Consider the following 18,750-nt stretch of genomic DNA (forward strand, 5'->3'; position numbering starts at 1 on the left):
TGCAGCCAGTAGGGGCTACTCTTCATTGAGGTTCACGGGCTTCTTCTTGCCGTGGCTTCTCTTGTTGCTGAGCACAGGCTCTAGGGCCCATGGGCTTCAGTAGCTGTGGCTCAGTGGCTGTGGAATGCAAACTTCGATGTTCCACTGCACGTGGCATCTTCCTGGACCAAGGATTGAACCTGTGTCCCCTGCACTGGTAGGTGGATTCTTTTTTTTTTAATCTATTTATTTTAATTAGAGGCTAATTACTTTACAATATTGTGGTGGTTTTTGCCATACATTGACATGAATCAGCCGCGGGTGTACATGTGACCCCCATCCCGAACCCCCCCTCCCACCTCCCTCTCCATCCCATCCCTCTGGGTCATCCCAGTGCACCAGCCCTGAGCACCCTGTTTCATGCATCAAACTTGGAGTGGTCATCTATTTCACATATGGTAATATACGTTTCAATGCTATTCACTCAAATCATCGACCCTCACCTTCTCCCACAGAGTCCAAAAGTCTGTTTTTGTTACATCTGTGTCAGAGGTCAGCCCTGGGATTTCTTTGGAAGGACTGATGTTGAGGCTGAAACTCCAGTACTTTGGCCACCTCATGCGAAGAGTTGACTCATTGGAAAAGACTGATGCTGGGAGGGATTGGGGGCAGGAGGAGAAGGGGATGACTGAGGATGAGATGGCTGGATGGCATCACTGACTCGATGGACGTGAGTCTGAGTGAACTCGGGAGTTGGTGATGGACAGGGAGGCCTGGCATGCTGCAGTTCATGGGGTCACAAAGAGTCAGACACGACTGAGCAACTGAACTGAACTGAACTGAACTCTTTTGCTGTCTTGCATTGTCATTACCTTCTTTCTAAATTCCATATATTTGCGCTAATATACTGTATACTGAAGCGACTTAGCAGCAGTAGCAGCAGCATACTGTATTGGTGTTTCTCTTTCTGACTTACTTCACTCTGTATAATAGGCTCCAGTTTCATCCACTTCATTAGAACTGACTCAAATGTGCTCTTTTTTATAGCTGAGTAATATTTCATTGTGTACATGTACCACAACTTCCTTATCCATTCATCTGCTGATGGACATCTAGGTTGCTTCCATGTCCTAGCTATTGTAAACAGTGCTGGCAGGCAGATTCTTATCCACTATACCACCAGGGAAGTCCTGGAAGATTTTATAAATGGATTTTTAGAGATGGACCCATCCCATCTCAATTCAGATGAGGAAAATGGGGGGCCCTGAGAGGTGAAGTGAGTTGCCCCAGGTCACACAGCACCCTGGTGGCAGAGACTAGAAGTTGAGCTTCTTGATTTCAAATTGTGGTTCTTAGCACTCCACCTTAGTGAGGTCTAAAGGGAGAGAGGCTTCTTTAAATCCCCTCCTCTAATCTTCTCCACCTGATTTTTTTCCTCCTTTTTTCTATTGAATTATAGTTGATGTAAAGTATTATATAGGTTACAAGTGTATTAACAAATGTAATAATTAAAGTATTATATAGTTTACAACATAGTGATTCATAATTTTTAAAGATTATACTCCATCTATAGTTCTTATAAAATATTGGCTATATTCCCTGTGTTGTACAATATATCCTTGTAGCTTATTTTATACCTAATGGTTTGTTATCCCCTCACCAAAGTTGCCCCTCCTCCTTCTGATTTAATATCTATTAATTTAAAAACCTACCTGATTATTATTAACAACAACAGATATATTTGAGGATAGGAGAGCAATATTTTCAACCACCAAACCTTGAGTATAAATTAAGAGATCTTAAGAGAATGGAGGTCCCTGGATGGTGGGAGATCCCGGGGTACAGAGATAGCCATGGGCCCCATAAGGAGCTAAAAAGAAAGGGCAAAGATCCCCGAAGACAAGTACCACCGATATCATAGGTAGCTTCCCAACTCTGAAGAAAGGGAGTGCTGGAAAACATCCAGACTACATCCATAGCGCCGGCTCCTCATCTCCAAGGAGACTGAATGATCCGTCTTTGTTTCGCCTCCTGTTGACCTTGGACTGACCCTCAGGAAGTGTGACTGCAAGCCTCCAGTCTGCTGAAGGGCACTGTCACACCACCGAAGGGGGAAATTAGATGACCTGAGTCATTTGAAGCTACCTGCTGCTGCCCTTGGCTTCTGTTTCATTCACACTGGCTCCCAGTGTCCTGACATTTCCCATTCATAGCTGTTCTCACCAGCTTCATTCCCTCCCTCTTTGAAAAGGTCTGTTATAACCACCTCTGAATCAAAAATAAAAATGCTTATCTTATGCTTATCCTAACATGGTGAAAAACCGCAATTAATCTGAGCCCAATTATCTGAAGGCTGGAATAGGTGGGTTTTTGTGGTTATTATCACATTCAATTTTCAGAAGAGGAATCATTCCATCTTGTGAATCATCTGAAACTATTCTGCTCTGCAAAAACCCCACTAAGTCACAAAACAATGTCAATGGTACATTTTCATCCCTTCCCATCTGTGTCAGAATTAGGCGACGTGCTGGCATTCCACTCACATAGAACATCAGATTCCTAAGGCCACGTTGCCTTGGCTACTTAATTTCCGAACTCAATGGCAATGCCCTTGACATTGGTGTAGCTGGAATAATTCCAACAGGGAGGTTCCTGGTTGGGAAACTTACTTCCTGTTGGAGTGGATGTGATTTCCTTGACCTGCCTTTCTTCCTAGCCTGCCTGCTCCCAACTTCTAAGTGTGATGCTCAGAAACTGGTACCTGGCACAGATATTCTTAGCTTTGCCGCAGGCCCTCAACCCAACTGGTTCCTCCCACTTACCTGATTTATCTCACTTTGGTGGATTCCTGTAACTTCCGAATGTTTTCCTCTTCTATACCTTAAAGAGCCTTGTCTCATGCTGAACCTGCCTCCAGGCTCTTTCTGGAATTACCTATTTATTTCTCAACTCTGTCCATAAGCACACTGCTAAGTGATTCTTCCCCAAAAGGCAGCTTGGCCAGGGGGGTCCTTTTTGAATGCCTCTCTCTCAAAGCCAAGACAGAAGAGTAAGATGTTTAAACATTTGTGGGGGCATTGGGGAGCAGAAAGGAGCCTCGGTGCTTGGCAGAGCCTAAAGGGAAAGGTTGAATGAAGCTCAGTGAGTTCTAGAAGGAAGTCAGAACTGGGTGCCGAGTTGAGAAATAATTATAGTGTCACTCTCTCAGTGTTTACATGCCTGCTGATGACCTTGCGTTATAGACTCCACTCTGATACTCAGCTCTGGTTTCTGGAAAGTTCTCTAGCAGCCAGAGTTTGTAGCCCACATGCAGCCTACATTCCAAAAAAGAATGCCTTCGTACTGGTATCAGACTATGCAGGTGTAACTTTGTGTATTAGCTATGATGCTATGATTTTTTTAAAGGTATCATAGATTCAATGTTTGGCTGTGGATAGATGGCATAAATGGCAAATAGATGGGGAAACAATGGAAACAGTGAGATACTTTATTTTGGGGGGCTCCAAAATCACTGCAGATGGTGACTGCAGCCATGAAATTAAAAGACACTTGCTCTTTGGAAGCAAAGCTCTGGCCAACTTAGACAGCATATTAAAAAGCAAAGACATTACTCTGCCAACAAAGGTCCATCTAGTCAAAGCTATGGTTTTTCCAGTAGTCAAGTATGGATGTGAGAGTTGGACTATAAAGAAAGCTGAGTGCCAAAGAATTGATGCTTTTGAACTGTGGTGTTGGAGAAGACTCTTGAGAGTCCCTTGGACTGCAAGGAGATCGAACCAGTCCATCCTAAAGGAAATCAGCCTTGAATATTAATTGGAAGGACTGATGCTAAAGCTGAAACTCCAATAATTTGGCCACCTGATTCAAAGAACTGACTCATTTGAAAAGACCCTAATGCTGGGAAAGATTGAAGGCGGGAGGAGAAGGGAATGACAGAGGATGAGATGTTGGATGGCATCACTGACTCGATGGACATGAGTTTGAGAAAGCTCCTGGAGTTGGTGATGGACAGGGAAACGTGGCGTGCTACAGGGGGTCGCAAAGAGTCAGACACGACCGAGCTACTGAACTGAACTGAACTGAACTGAAGGCTGTGGAGTACATAATAAAATGCGCAGGCCTCAGAGTCAGGTTAAACTGGATTCTGGAGCAGACACTGAACAAATATATGTGTGGCTTTGGACCAATTATTTTAATTCTCTGAACTTTCAATTCCCTATTAGTAAAATGTGATTAAAAATTAAAAAGTGATTTATACAGTTGTGTAGATTAAAGTTAACAAGAACAACAGGAGAAAAGAATTAAGGTCTGAAGAGCACTGTGTGTGTGTGTGTGTGTGTGTGTGTGATGCTCTATTTTCAGGCACCTTCCCTGGTGGCTCAGATGGTAAAGAATCCGCCTGCAATGTGGAAGACCTGGGCTGGAAGATCCTCTGGAGGAGGGCATGGCAACCCACTCCAGTAGTCTTGCCTGGAGAATTCCATGGACAGAGGAGCCTGGCGGGCTACAGTCCATGGAGTCACAAAGAGTAGGACATGACTGAAGCAACTTAGCATGCACTCATCACTAACCTTAAAACGTTATTATTAACTATTATTAAAATCAGTGCTGTGATTATCTTCATTTTATAGATGAGGAAACTGAGACACAGAGCAAGGAAGTAGCTTGCCCAATGTCTAGCAATACCCTTAGGTCCTGGTGACCTGGGAAGGGAGAGGCACACGGGGGAAACCTGCTCTTGATTGAGGCTGGGGTACTGGGTTCCAGACTATCAGGCTTTTCCCTGAGAGGAGAAAGGCAATCAAGCGCTTGTGAGGCTTTGCCTGGATTCCTGGGAAGAGGAACTTTCCAAGACACGGGGGAGTTTATGCTATCCATGGTGGGTCCCTGGCACCACACCTGAGTTTATGTTCATAGGATGACTCCTGGTGAACCCCTAGCTAGTTTCAGGACAGGGGTTGGCCATGCCAGAAAGACCACCCATGAGATTAGAGGATTGGGGTGGCGTGGGGGGTATCTGGAGATTTGAGTTCAATCACACAGCCAATGATTCAAACAATCATGCCAACATAATAAAAACCCCCATGAACATTCTGGACACCAAGGCTTGTTAGTAATCCTCCAATGATGTGTCAGGAGGGTGATGCATCTTGGGGACCTGGAAGCTTCATTTTAAGGACTCTCCAGACTTCCTCATACACATCTGTTCTTTTGGCTGGTCTTAATCTGCATCTTTTATAAAAAGACTACCGTCATAAAAATAGCACTTCCCTGAGTTTGATGAGTCATTCTCCTGAACTATCAAACCTGAGAGGGGAGTGGGAAGCCCCCAGATTTGTAGCCAGTTGTTCAGAAGTGGGGGTGGCCTGGGAAACCCAGAGCTTTGACTCAGTCTCAAGTGAGGGGGGAGTCGACTGGCGGACTGTGCCCCCAGACTATGAATTCTGTATTAGTTCTGGTACTTAGTGTCAGAATTGCACTGTGGCAGGAAAAGGAATGCCCAGTCCCACGAGGCTATGCCGGGGCAGGGAGGGGGTGAAAGGGCAGTGGGACAACAGGATCTCATGTTGTGTTTTTTAGGGATCCTCTCCCCCATCTTGGCCTCTCTAAGCATTGTCCTGTCCTGTATCCGCCACTTAACAGCTCTCCACTCCCACTGCCACAGTTTAAAGGACCCATCTGACACACAGACACAGCCTCTCACAAACATCTAAGCCTTTTCTTATTCATAAACCTCAGTTATCTGCTGACCAATGAAGAAAAAAAGAAATTGAGCAGATTAAATTGTTCACCGTGATCCATCCCATACCTGCCTTTATCCTCTCTTTCAAGGACCTCACATGCCTGACACAGGCGCACACAAGGCTTTTCAAACAGGACAAAGTTCTCTCTCTTGAGTTTGGACAAGGTGTGTTTCTGCCCAGTGGTCTTTCACAGTCCTTAGAGTTTCATGATAAAGCAGAAAGAGCATCAAATTGGAGACACGCACCTTGAGTCTGGTCATCTCTGGGGCCATGCGTCCCCCTGGAGGAAGGGGTAGGTGAGTGGGGCCAGGGGATTGTCAGGTCCCAGCCTAGTCATCCAGGGTTCAAAGCCAGCGGGGAAATATATGAAATATAAACCTGGAATTGGAGAAACCCAACCAAACAGACTGAAGAAGACTCAGGTCTGAAGGGCACACCGTTGCCAAGGCTCACTGCAGGTATCCAAGAGAGCAAAGGTTGATAGCTCCTACTTCTCTGGGCTTCTCACATGCATGCCACAGAATCTATCTGGGTGGATTGGGAAGGGAGGAGAAGCAAGCACTTCCAGCTGGGAAAGCCTGTGGTGGAGGAGGTCGGACAGGAGGGTCCCGTGCTGACGTCTCTCTCACCAGTCACTTGTGTCAATCTCCGCACCCTCTGAGGTGTTAGCGTCCAGACACTCCAAACTAACTGCTGGCTTGAAACAACAGAAGGATCTGAATGAACTGGCAAAACACACACAGGGTATCTAAGGAGCCGAGTCACACCGATGCCTTCTAGTTCTGGACTGATGAGGGGAGAAATAATAAAGAAGAGAGAGCTGTGCTTCCCTGGTGGCTCAGAGGTAAAGAATCCACTTGCCAAGGCAGGAGACACAGGTTTGATCCCTGGTCTGGGCCACGTGCCATGGAGCAACTAAGCCCATAAGTCACAGCTATTGAGCCTGTGCTCTAGAGCTTGGGAACCGCAACTGCTGAAGCCCACACACCCCAGAGGCCTTGCTGCACAATGAGAGAAGCCCACGCACCACAATGCGAGTGTCGCCCCGCTTTCCACAACTAGAGAAAAGCCCCAGCAGCAACAAAGACTCAGCACAGGCAAAAAAAAATAAATGAAATTTTAAATTCTTTTCAAAAAAGAAGGAAAAACCTACTATCTCTTTCACCTCCCTCCTTCTTCCCTCAAACCCTACTCTCTTGTCTATTTATTAAAGCTCTCGTTTAAAATTATTCTTTTCTCCACATTGTTTGCCAATAAACCAAACATATTAGGGCGCTGTGATCTTTGAATGTTCTTCCAAAGCCTGCTATGGACCTGTATTTGCCAACATTCATGAAGCCAGTAAATCTTAGCTCCTCCAAAGCAGGATTTTGCTGTTGTTTAGTTGCGAAGTCATGCCTGACTCTTTGTGACACCATGGACTGTAGCCTGCTAGGCTCCTCTGTCCATGGGCTTCTCCAGGCAAAAATACTGGAGTGGGTTGCCATTCCCTTCTCCAGGGGATCTTCCTGATCCAGGGATTGAGCCTGCCTCTCCTGCAGCTCCTGCATTGGCAGGTAGATTTTCTACCACTGAGCCACTGGGGAGGCCCAAAGCAGGTTTGAGTTAGTCCAAAAATGAAGATTAACAGTGAGCAAATCTCACTAAAATGTTACCACAACCCCAAATTTAAGCCAAACAGACACAACCCTCGTGCCCTTGTCCCACAAATCTAAGCCTTCTGTGGAAGCAAACGTCTATTTCAGGAGAAATTATGGAAGCAAGAGAGAGATGGATGGCAGCTGCTGAAAATCATATCAGAGCCATTTCCAAGTGTCCATGATGACCACTGGCTGTATCGATTAGATAATGACAAGGAGATCTGGTTTGAGTCCAAAAAGCAAAGCTACTCAGTAGACAGAGGGAAGAAGGAGTACTTAATTTTTATGAACCTATTGGCTGGTGCTTGATATTCATATTTCAGGTTGTCAATCTTCTTCTTTATTTTAAACTCAAAATGAAGAACTATCCCTGGCTATGGGCCCAGTAAGAGCGTGTGGCATTTTCATCTACTGCCCTCTCCTCCACACCCACCTAGTTACTGGCAGCCCAGCATCTGAACTGCTCTTGTCAAGCCACTGCAAGTTAAATTTTGGAAACATGTACTCATGTCAAGGACTAAACCAAATCACCACATTGCTAAATACCAGTGCTCTTTTTCTTAGGCAACAGTACGTGGGGTCTACGTTAGGGGCCATGAATAGGTCTGGACGACAGCCCTGCCTGAAGCAATCTTCTGTTTTCCCCTCTCTCTTGCCTCACCACCCCCAGTTTCTTGGTTGAGTTTACAGTTTGGTTGCTAGGTCAGCAGAAGGTGAATGGCTTCCTGCGTGGGTGAGACAGAGCGATTGCAAAATGTGTATCTCGCCTCAACTCAGCAAATGGTGCCCCAGCTGCCAGGGGTACACGGCATATTGGAGGCTCTGATTCAGGAGGGAGCTCGAGGTGAATTGCATTATCAGGCGCAGGATTAAACAATTGCGGGGGTCGGGTTGGCAGCTCCCTCGCCACCCTGTCTTTCTCTCAAAGTGAATCTATTCCACTGGCAGGCATTAGAGCAAATGTTTCCTAGTAGAATCATGGGTATTAACTCGGAAGGCATTGTACGGACTAGCCTTTACTCTTTAGAGACAAGGGATTTGAGATCCAGAGAATGCAGGGCAGTGTAGTGTTGTTGTTTTTTTTTTGGTGGTGGTGGTGGTGTGTGTGGGGGGTGGCTACTGCATGAAAGGGATCTAATGAGACCAACAAAATAGTGCTGACATTTCTCAAGAAAACAGCTAATTGAATTGTGAACATAAAAGAGTCTTTACAGTGCATGAGAGAGGAAGAGTCAAACCTGACAGGCCTAATATGCAGAGAAATGCAAAGTACTGAAATAACTTAGATTAGTCGCCTACCAATGCCAACGACCTTACTCCAGTCGTGAAGCAACGTGCTCGGGTGGAGCAATATTGATAGCTCCCTCTCCACCTAGAAGCTTGCAACTTTAGCTCATCTTGAACCATATGCAATCAGTAATCCATCTGATAAAAGCATATTAACCAGTCTTCCCTGGTGGTCCAGGGGTTAGGGATCTGCCTGCCAATGCAGGTGATGTGGGTGTGATCCCTAGTCTGGGAAGATTCTACATGCTGCGGAGCAAGTAAGTCCCTGCCCCTCAACTACTGAGCCTGTGCTGCAGCGCTGGGGAGCCCAAACCACTAAGCCCATGTGCTGTAACTACTGAAGCCTGAGCACCCCAGAGCCTGTGCTCTGCAACAGGAGAAGCCACTCAATGAGAAGTCCATGCATCACAACTAGAGAGCAAGCCCCACTCACTGCAACTAGAGAAAATAAAAAATAATAAAACCTTTTTTAAACTAAAAAATAAAAATATCAACACAAAGTCTATTAGACAAATAGCCCTGATTTAAAAAAAAAAATAATAATCACCTACTATGTGACAGAGTCTAGGGATAAAAATGTCAGTAAAACATTATATCTACCTTCCAAACCTTCCAGACATGCAAACATTTTTTATTCAATGTCAGAAACTCAAAGAAATTTATTACAATAAAGAAAGTTCACCTACAAGACAATCGGTGACTTCCAGATATGGCTCAGTTTTCTCCTTCCGTGTTTGATAAGAGCCAATAGCTATCAAAGTCACATAAAATTATTATAAACGGTAGACATTTATTTTCAGACCTTAAATGATGGGAAGCAGTAGTAAGTATCAGTTGTGTAGCATTTTATGTGTGCAAAGTGCTTTGCTGTCATATTTTATGGCTTGTTCTACATAATAGCTGTGTGTGAGATGGGTTGAAACAGCCTCTATTTGAGAGTTAGCAGAGAGCAGTCATCACCAAATATATCAATGTCCTCTTTGAATGCTATTTGCCTTGGGCCTTGAAAAAAGGTCATCATATGTTTTAATTTCTTGAGTTTGCATTCCGCATGTTTAGATTCGGTTCGCACGGTCTTTTTATAACAGTTCAGATTCAGAGCTCAGATTCTGAACTGCACAGGTCACATTGTGTGCAGCGGCCAAGATGAGCCATGGCAGGCCTGACCCAACCCTCTCAGCCTTCATCATGATCAATAGCTTTTACCGTATTTCCACTGGAGCTCCATTTCATTTTCCCCATCACTTACCCTCCAAGGTCACAGGAACTATCCCTGGTCTCCACCCTTTCTCCTTCTGAGTAAGTGGTCCTTGGGGTAGTCCTTATTGGCCTCTCACCACCCAGCTTTTTTACCATCTTCCTCAGGCATTGCAGTCACAATAGAGCCACTGTGGACCGGTGGTGGGGGTGGGGTGGAGGAGTGGGGAGTGGGATCCAGATCATTCTTTTTTTTTTCTAAGTCCATCCTTCACATTGTTGGGGAGGCAGGAGAATGCTCCCTTCCCAAGCCTTTAGTATGTGCTGAGCTTTCTTTCTGAGGCAAGAGGGTGAGGCCTGGGATGATGAGTGAGTTCCCTATATTACACCGTTTGGTGGGTACAAGACTGAGTGCTTGGTTTTAAGTTTTATTTTTCTATGAATGTCCAGATGTGTTTACCCCCGCCCTCCCAGACTTCTGCGGCCAGTTGGAAATGTCTGGACCAGCTCTGGTAACGAATGATCGGTTCCGTTCTCAACCCCTATGACTAGAGTAGAACTTTGGGAAAAAGGTTTAGACTGTTTACAAGTCTTGGAAACTCTTATTAACTCTTTTGTTTCCTCTTTCCATTCCTGGCAGTGTGATCACCTTGGGGACAGATCTGCTGGTCAAGAGAGACCATCCCCTGCCTGTGAGAAGCATACAGTCTGGTGGGGATTTCAGAAAGACCAATGGGCAATTGCCAATCAAGGATATTGATGCCACAAGAGTGCTGGGAGCAATGGAGCAGAAGAGATGGACACCTGCCTCAGGTCTGGGAGATCAAGGAGGACTTCCAAGAGGAAGTAGCCCCAGGGCTCTGTGTTTTGGAGTTAGACTGGAAAGGCTGTCTTTGGCTTGGGAAAAACTTTGAGTCTAGGGAGCCAAAAAGGGCCAAGAGTGTGGCCCAGGGGAAAGGGAGTGGAGACTGTCTTTACGCTCCAGGCATTAAGGAAGGGGTTGGAGGACTAGCTTTCGTTTGCTTTGCCATGACCCAGACACATTCAGGGACAAGAGGTACCTTCGGTTCAGCCCCTGCAGCATTTTTCTTGACATATGATGGGCAAGGTTCAGATCCAGCAAAAATACTTTCCCCCAAAAGCCTAAAAGGACAGGCTGGGCTCCTTTTCAATCACTGCTGACAAGCACCACAGCTAATCTTGGTGCTGAGGGGGGAGGACTTCAGGAAAGGGAATCAGGAAACAGCTCTGGTTTCGTCAGGTGCGTGGCCTCAGTCTGTCACTGGGTCACTCTGGACCTCACTGCCTCATTTAACTTATTGGATCAATAGTACCTGGCCTGTTCATTCAACAGTTTGTTGGGAACATCAAGTCGTAATAAATAAGAATAAAAGTCAAGCCCAGGAGTGTGTCCAGTGTTTTTCTGCAATGTTCATTGGCTTCTACTTCCAGGTCAGTATTCTCCTCACCCACCTGAGGGTCTTGGGTGCCCCCTCACCTAGCTCACCCACTGCCAGACACCACCCTCCACTCATCCGACTCCATCAACAGCTGCTAATCATGTGGCCATGGCTGAGTCATTCCAGACCCTGACCCAGGTCATCACTGACACCATCAAAGTATTCAAGCAGCCCCTTCACTTCAAAGCCCATGAGCCCATATTCCCCAAGTCTCCTGTGAGCCCAGGGCCAGTGAAGTGCACCCCAAGGGGAAAACCCTCATCTCAGATACTACAGCCCAAGGTTCTCCCCCTGAGCCCAGCAGCTGTCTTCTAGCTAGAGCATGTGTGTGTGCTTAGTCGCTCAGTTGCGTCTGACTCTTTGCAACCCTATGGACTATGGCCCACCAGGCTCCACTGTCCATGGGATTCTCCAGGCAAGAATACTGGAGTGGGTTGCCATGCCCTCCTCCAGGGGATCTTCCACCTGTCTTTATCTCTGAAGAACAAAGCTTAGGGCTCTTTCGGCAATAACAAGAAGCCCCATTGCTTTCGCGCTCTTCTCTGTCTCTGGTCACAACGTCTTAACCAACTGATCTATTAACATGTCAAAATGACCTTGACTGTGCCCTGGCTGGCTGAGCTAACTGCCCAGCACACAGCGAGGGTTCAGTAAATACTTGTCAAATGAATGATTAGACCTTGTTATGGACCGAACTGTGTCTCCCCGGCCTGCTCCAAATGTGTGTGCTCAAGTCCTAACCCTCAGTATCTCAGAATAGAATCATATTTGGAGATAAGGTCTTTAAAGAGCTGATTAAGTTAAAATGAAACCTTCAGAGTGGGCCCTAATCTACTACGACCAGTTTCCTCACAAAAAGAAATTTGGTATAGGATACGCATGCACACACAGAGGTGAGACCACATGAGGACTGTCTATGAGATCTCAGAAGACACCCAACCTGCCAGGTACTTGCTTTCAGACTTTCAGCTTCCAAACTGAGAAAATGAATGCTAGCTGCTTAAGCTACCCAGCTGGTGGAATTTTATTACGGCAGCCCTAGTAGACTAATACAGACCTACTTAAGAAAAGTAGCAATTATACCACAGAACAGAGTTGGGGTGTGGAGCTTACAGTCTCATCAGTAAGGAAGTGATTCGCCCATAGTGGGGAAACTGTTTGGGGATTCATCGTTGTTTCTTGGAAACTTCACAGGCCCACAGGAGACCCTCAGAAACAAAATGGCCAATAGGGTAGAGGACAGAGACTTTCCTAACAGTAAGGCAGGGGCTGCTCTGGATATATATGAGCTCTCTCTGTGATGAGCAGCAGGTATTATTTTTCCATTTTACAGAAAGGTGACTCAGATTAGACAATGAATCTGGAGTCAGTTTAGAATGGAATCCCAGCTACATTTTCCATCTACAATGTGCCCTGGCTCATCTTGGCTCCGTTTCTCTCTCCTCGTCTCTACTAGCTTGTCGGTAAACCTGAAGGCGTATACATAAGTATATAGATATTTGGAAAGTGGGGGAGAATTTGAGGGAAAGGCCAATATTTAGCAATAGCAAAAAATTGCACAACATCTTTGCCTACATAGCCTTGGCAGCTGGGACTCAAACTGAGAGCCCAACTGATGAATTATACCCTGCCTGAATTCTACCAGCTCTGAAGCTGAATTAAAGAGAAGTAAAACTGTAATGAGCATCAGACAGACTGTCCCCAGGGGTACAGATGACAGAACGAAGCAAGCGAATTGGGGAGATGATCAGAAGAGGCACAGAGACTCCCCGAGGGGCCCAGGGCTTCTTTCTACTGAGATGCAGGCTCTGCGGGCTGCCCTCCCTCCTGCATAGGGAGCCGGTGCCCATGTTTGCTGTCTGTCCCCTTCCTGGTCTCTCTCCTGGGGGGAGGACACCAGCTGCCCCTCCCGTGCCTGCCTATCATGGGCCTCCTTCACCAGGATCCTCCTTGTTCTCTTTCTGGTTCTCTGTTCGTCCACGAGCCTTTCTGTGGGGCCACGTTGTGCATGACTGAATCAAGCTTAAGTCCCCTCCTCCAAAGTTTGCACTACGCCATCCAAAATCTTCCTGAGTTTCCCCAAACCCTAAGGAGCTCACAAGACCCTGCCCGGTGTGTCTTCCCTGTGTTCTCTTTGGTTTCTGCTCCTTGGACACTCCAGGCACAGTCCTGCCACAGGCCCTTTGCACCTGCTCTTCCTCTGCCTGAAACACCTCTTGCCAGGTAGACTCATGACTCCCCCACCTCACCTCCCTCGGGACTGTGCTCAAATTGTCAATGAGATCCATTCTGCCCCCTAGTATTTAAACTTCACCCCTCATTGCTGGGGGCTTCTCTGGTGGCTCAGTAGTAAAGAATCTGCCTGCCTATGCAGGAGACACAGGTTCAATCCCTGGGTTGGGAAGATCCCTTGGAGAAAGAAATGGCAACCCACTCTAGTATTCTTGCCTGGGAAATTTCATGGATAGAGGAGCCTGGCTGGCTACAATCAATGGGCTTGCAGAGTCAGATACGACTTAGTGACTAAACAATGACAACCTCATTGCTGGCACCTGGAGTCCTCTTCTCTACTTAATGTTGTCCATTATGCTCTTTACAGAGGATGAGATGGTTGGATGGCATCACCAACTCGATGGACATGCGTTTGAGCAAGCTCCAAGAGTTGGTGATGGACAGGGAAGCCTGACATGCTGCAGTCCACGGGGTTGCAAAGAATCAGACACAACTGAATGACTGAACGGAACTAACTCATGCTCTTTACCAACTGAAGCTATCAAGTATTTTATTTATTCTTTGCCTCCTGCAACAAGAAGATAAACTCGAAGATGGTGGGAAATCTTTCTGCTCTGTTAGTGACATCAGCACCTAGATCAGTGTCTGCCATGGTTGAATGAGTGAATGAATTCAAAGGACAGCTCGTTAATTGAAAAATGAAATGCATGATGGGACAGGAGTATGGGAATGGACTCGTGCGTTCTTTCCTAAGAGTCTCATTTTATTTTAAGTACTTTGACCACAGCTTGGTTGCCGTCTCCTACGATGGATGGTTCTTCTCGCAGTGTCTGTATCGGGCCTCATTCCTCTTTCTCAGGTATCAGAGGAATGGTTTCCATTGGCAGCCGTGCCCTCATGAAACATTTGCCTGGCTTTCTGCAGACTCTGCAAGTCAGTGAGCATGAAATGTAAAGTGACCTTCCTGACAGAGGAATAGCATCCGCTTCCCTCTCTCACTCCCACACACAGCTCTTATTATCTCTGGAAGAAAAAAAAAAAGCTTCTTTACATTTTGTTTGTTTTTATTATTTTTGCCAAAAAGAGAGACTGTCTTGGCATCTTTGAATTTGTAATGCTTGAGATTACCAAGTCGGACATGACTGAGCGACTGATCTGATCTGATCTGAGGTTACCAAACAGAATGTGCAGTGGAATCCTATTTTTATAGTGTTTATATATATATATGTTTGTGTATATATAGTTACATATCCTTAATGTTTATATATTTTTGTATTTTACATTTACATATTTTACATGTTTCTACATACACAAAGCTTCCCTCGTGGCTCAGATGGTAAAGAATCTGCAACCCGGGTTTGATCCCTGGGTCAGGAAGATCCCCTGGAGAAAGGCATGGCAACCCACTCCAGTATTCTTCCCTGGAGAATCCCATGAACAAAGGAGCCTTGTGGGCTACAGTCCATGGTGTCACAAAGAGTTGAATACAACTGAATGACTAAACACATACATATATATTTCTAAAGACTGGAAAAATATACTAATAGTTGAAGGTGATGAGAATACTATGATTTTTATTTTACTGTATTCCCTACAATGAGCATATATTACATCTATGATAAGAAAAATAACAGTACATTTTCTTATTTTTTTAAAGTAAAAGTGCTTGTATTACTTGGGCACCTGCTTATTGCTAAAGGTCAGTTTTCTGGTACAAGGAGACATCAAAAGGATCCCCTTGGGGTGTGGCCATTCCTTTCACCTTGTGATTTTAGCTCAAAGGAAATGGCAACCCACTCCAGTACTCTTGCCTAGAAAATTCCATGGATGGAGGAGGCTGGTGGGCTACAGTCCCTGGGGTCACAAAGAGTCAGACACGACTGAGGGACTTCACGAACAACAAACTAAATAAAGGCAAACTGAACCAGCAGTGCTGGGTTCTCATGTTTCCCTTTACCCCGAACGTAAGCCAGGCCCTGGGCTAACGTGGGAATGGCTGATTAAGGATGCCAGTTTGCTTCATCACTTCCTTGAGAAGTTGCTTGTGACATCAGAGCTGGCTGTGGAGTCTTAGGACTCTCATCGCACTGGATGCCTGCCTTGGAGCAGCTGCATTTCCCTTCGTGGCTTCCTCTCTGCTTTCCTCTGGTGGGGGTGTCTGTGTTTGCCATCTGCCCCTTTTCCTGACTCCTCCCTTTTTCGCTCTGAATATCAGGGTAAAGTGCTTCATGCTGCTTGGTAAACCCATGTCCACTTCTCCTCACCACCAGTAAGTGAATTCTTGAGATCCAGGCTACAGCAGTCTCCTTCATTCCCTGATACTCCTTAAGGGCTTCATCTTCTGTCCAAAAGGTCTATTTTTCCTGGTCAGGCTTTCTGTGCTCGTGCACTGGTTTGGGTGTTCATTCAGGGAGTTGTGCAGGGACCAGCCCTTCCACAAGTGCCCTGACCTGGCTTTCTCCAATACTGGTAAGACAGCTTCTGCCCTTTAAGGGTTGCTCTCAGTCCTTCTGGAACACGTCTTTCAACATGTGAGACTTCCGGTTGATGTGATTTACAAAACATAAAACTCCTTTTCTTGGTCTTGAGGACCCATAGTCATTTGGTCCCAGCCCCTTTCCAAACTAATTTACCATGAATGCTCCTGTGAGTCCTCCCCAGGAGCAAAAACCTTCTTTTTACTGTGTTCAGACTCAACTGATGTCACTGTATATCTCTGTGCTTTTTGCCCAACTCAGGAGTCTCGTCCATAATCTGCTCTAATGTCCTGAACCCCATCCATCCTTTAAGTCTTCATTCAGAGATTATTTATCCCGTGAGTCCCTGGGACCCCAGTTCACAGCGACCTTTCCCACTCATTTGGAAATCCTCACGTAATGTGAATATATGCATAAATAAAAATAATAATCTCACACTGCTACCTAAGAAGAGATGAAAGCAAATATGTGATAGTCTGCTTTATATACTCTAAAGAAAGTGACAAAAGGAATATAAAAATAGGAAGAAACTTCCATTGACACCGGAACCTAGGAACAGAGGTCATTCACATGCCAGAAACTATATGTGATTACCATGTTCTCAGATCCATCAGACCTGGTGTAGGTACAGAGCTAGACTCAGGAAAGGCAACCTCAGATCTTGCCCCTTATAAGTCAGAAAGGAGCCTTGGAGAAGTGGAGACATCAATAGAAACCCTTATTAGAAAAAGGAAGAGCTGGTAACAATATAAGTTTATATCAACCATCATTCATTAGTAAGAAATGAGAGAAGAGTTCTAAGCATAACCAGATGGAGATAATTTACCTGCTTTCTTCATGGGGGAAAAAACAAAACCAATATTTAGTCAAGAAAGGGTTTAGGCAACAAGAGAGAAATAGAATATAACCCTCAAGACAGGCATCAAGATGATAACCTTTGGAAAAGATTTGCCTCAAGAAACAGAAGCAAACTGTAGAAAGAATCCCCTAGCACCCCCACAGACACACCAGTTTCTCCGGACAATGTGTGCAATTACGTAGGAAAGAAGCTTCTGTTTTTCCTGGGCATAAGTGTCTGGCCGTGGGTTCTTCTCCCCGTGGAGGTTAGGAAAGGACACAGGAGGTATCTGTTCTACATATGCAATTTCATCTAATCTCCTGTCTTCAGCCCCGATTCTCACTCCAGCCTTGACACATTTGCCCTTTCCTAGACCAGCGATTCTCTGGGGCCACGTTAGCTCCATCCTCGACACATGGTACAGGCTGCACTTCCTTTTGCTTTGCATCCTCTAAGAATTTGATGCAATTTCATGTCGTCGGCGTTCCCTTTGCATTATCTGAAGTGCTAAAGGCTCTAACTTTTCTATTGCTTTACTGTCATATCCTGGGGCATCGAAAAACCATAGATGTATGTTCAATCTGTCAATTGTACCTGAAAGGCTCTCAAAGTTTTACTCAATTATTCCCAAGATATTTTATAGATATAATGAAATTTCATTCTGATGACAAGTGGAATATTTTAATGAAATAATTTAAAGTTTATTTAGAAGGCTAATATGGTAGACCAAATAAGAAATTCTGAAAGACAAGAATTATGGGAAAGGACAGATACTGGAGTATTTGGTTATGAAAAATAAAACAGAATGACAAGTGGAACAGAAAAGAAGAACACAACCCAGACCTAAATATATGCATGAATTCTATATGTGATTAAAATAATACTTCAAACTGGCTGAGGGAAAAATTAAAGATGAAGATGGCAAATGGAGTGAATCATTTGGAATGAAGATAAAAAACCACCTTTATTCTGTATAAGAGATATATTAGACCACATTCCAAACAAACTAAAGAATTAAATCTTTAAGAGAGAATGAAACAAGATAAAAATATACATTATTTTATGTATAGACACGATAAAGAACAAGATAAAAATATATATTAAAATGTAGCCCATCCTGGTGGTGGCAAAGAAGGCATTAATAACACAAAAAAGAGCAAGGATTCCAAAAGAAAAGACTTGAGAGCACCGATTACATAAAAATTGAAAAGTTCTGAAAGCTTAAAAAAAACTTTTAAAAGACGTAGACAAATCAGGTAAAATATTTGCAACATATGAGCCAGAAAGAATAAAAGTATTAGTATACACAGACCTTTACAAATCAGTAAGAAAGTATGAACACCCCACGAGAAGAGGGAGCTAAAAACACAAAAACACAATTTACGAAAAAGAAGAAATGATCAATAAACAAGCAACCATGTTCAAATTCTCTAGTAAGCAAAGAAACATTGATTAAAACATCATTTTAAACCACCATCCTGTGCTTAGTTGCTCAGTCGTGTCCAACTTTTGCGACTCCATGGACCGTAGCCCACCAGGCTCCTCTGTCCATGGGGATTCTCCAAGCAAGAATACTGGGCTGGGCTGCCATGCCCTCCTCCAGGGGAATCTTCCTGACCCAGGAATCAAATCTAGGTCTTCCACATTGCAGGCAGATTCTTTACCATCTGAGCCACCAGGGAAGGTAGCTTCCATAAACCTCTCATCCTTATTCATCAGCGGGCAGACAGAATGAAAACCACAATCACAGAAAACTAACCAAACTGATCACATGCACCACAGCCTTGAAACTCAATGGAACTATGAGTCACGACATGTAGGGCCACCCAAGACAGATGCGTGAAAAAGAGTGAAAAAAGGAGTGGGGAAAGCTGGCTTAAAACTCAGCATTTGAAA

Source organism: Bos indicus, chromosome 27, assembly GCF_029378745.1.
Source record: "Bos indicus isolate NIAB-ARS_2022 breed Sahiwal x Tharparkar chromosome 27, NIAB-ARS_B.indTharparkar_mat_pri_1.0, whole genome shotgun sequence".
NCBI classification, from domain to species: domain Eukaryota; kingdom Metazoa; phylum Chordata; class Mammalia; order Artiodactyla; family Bovidae; genus Bos; species Bos indicus.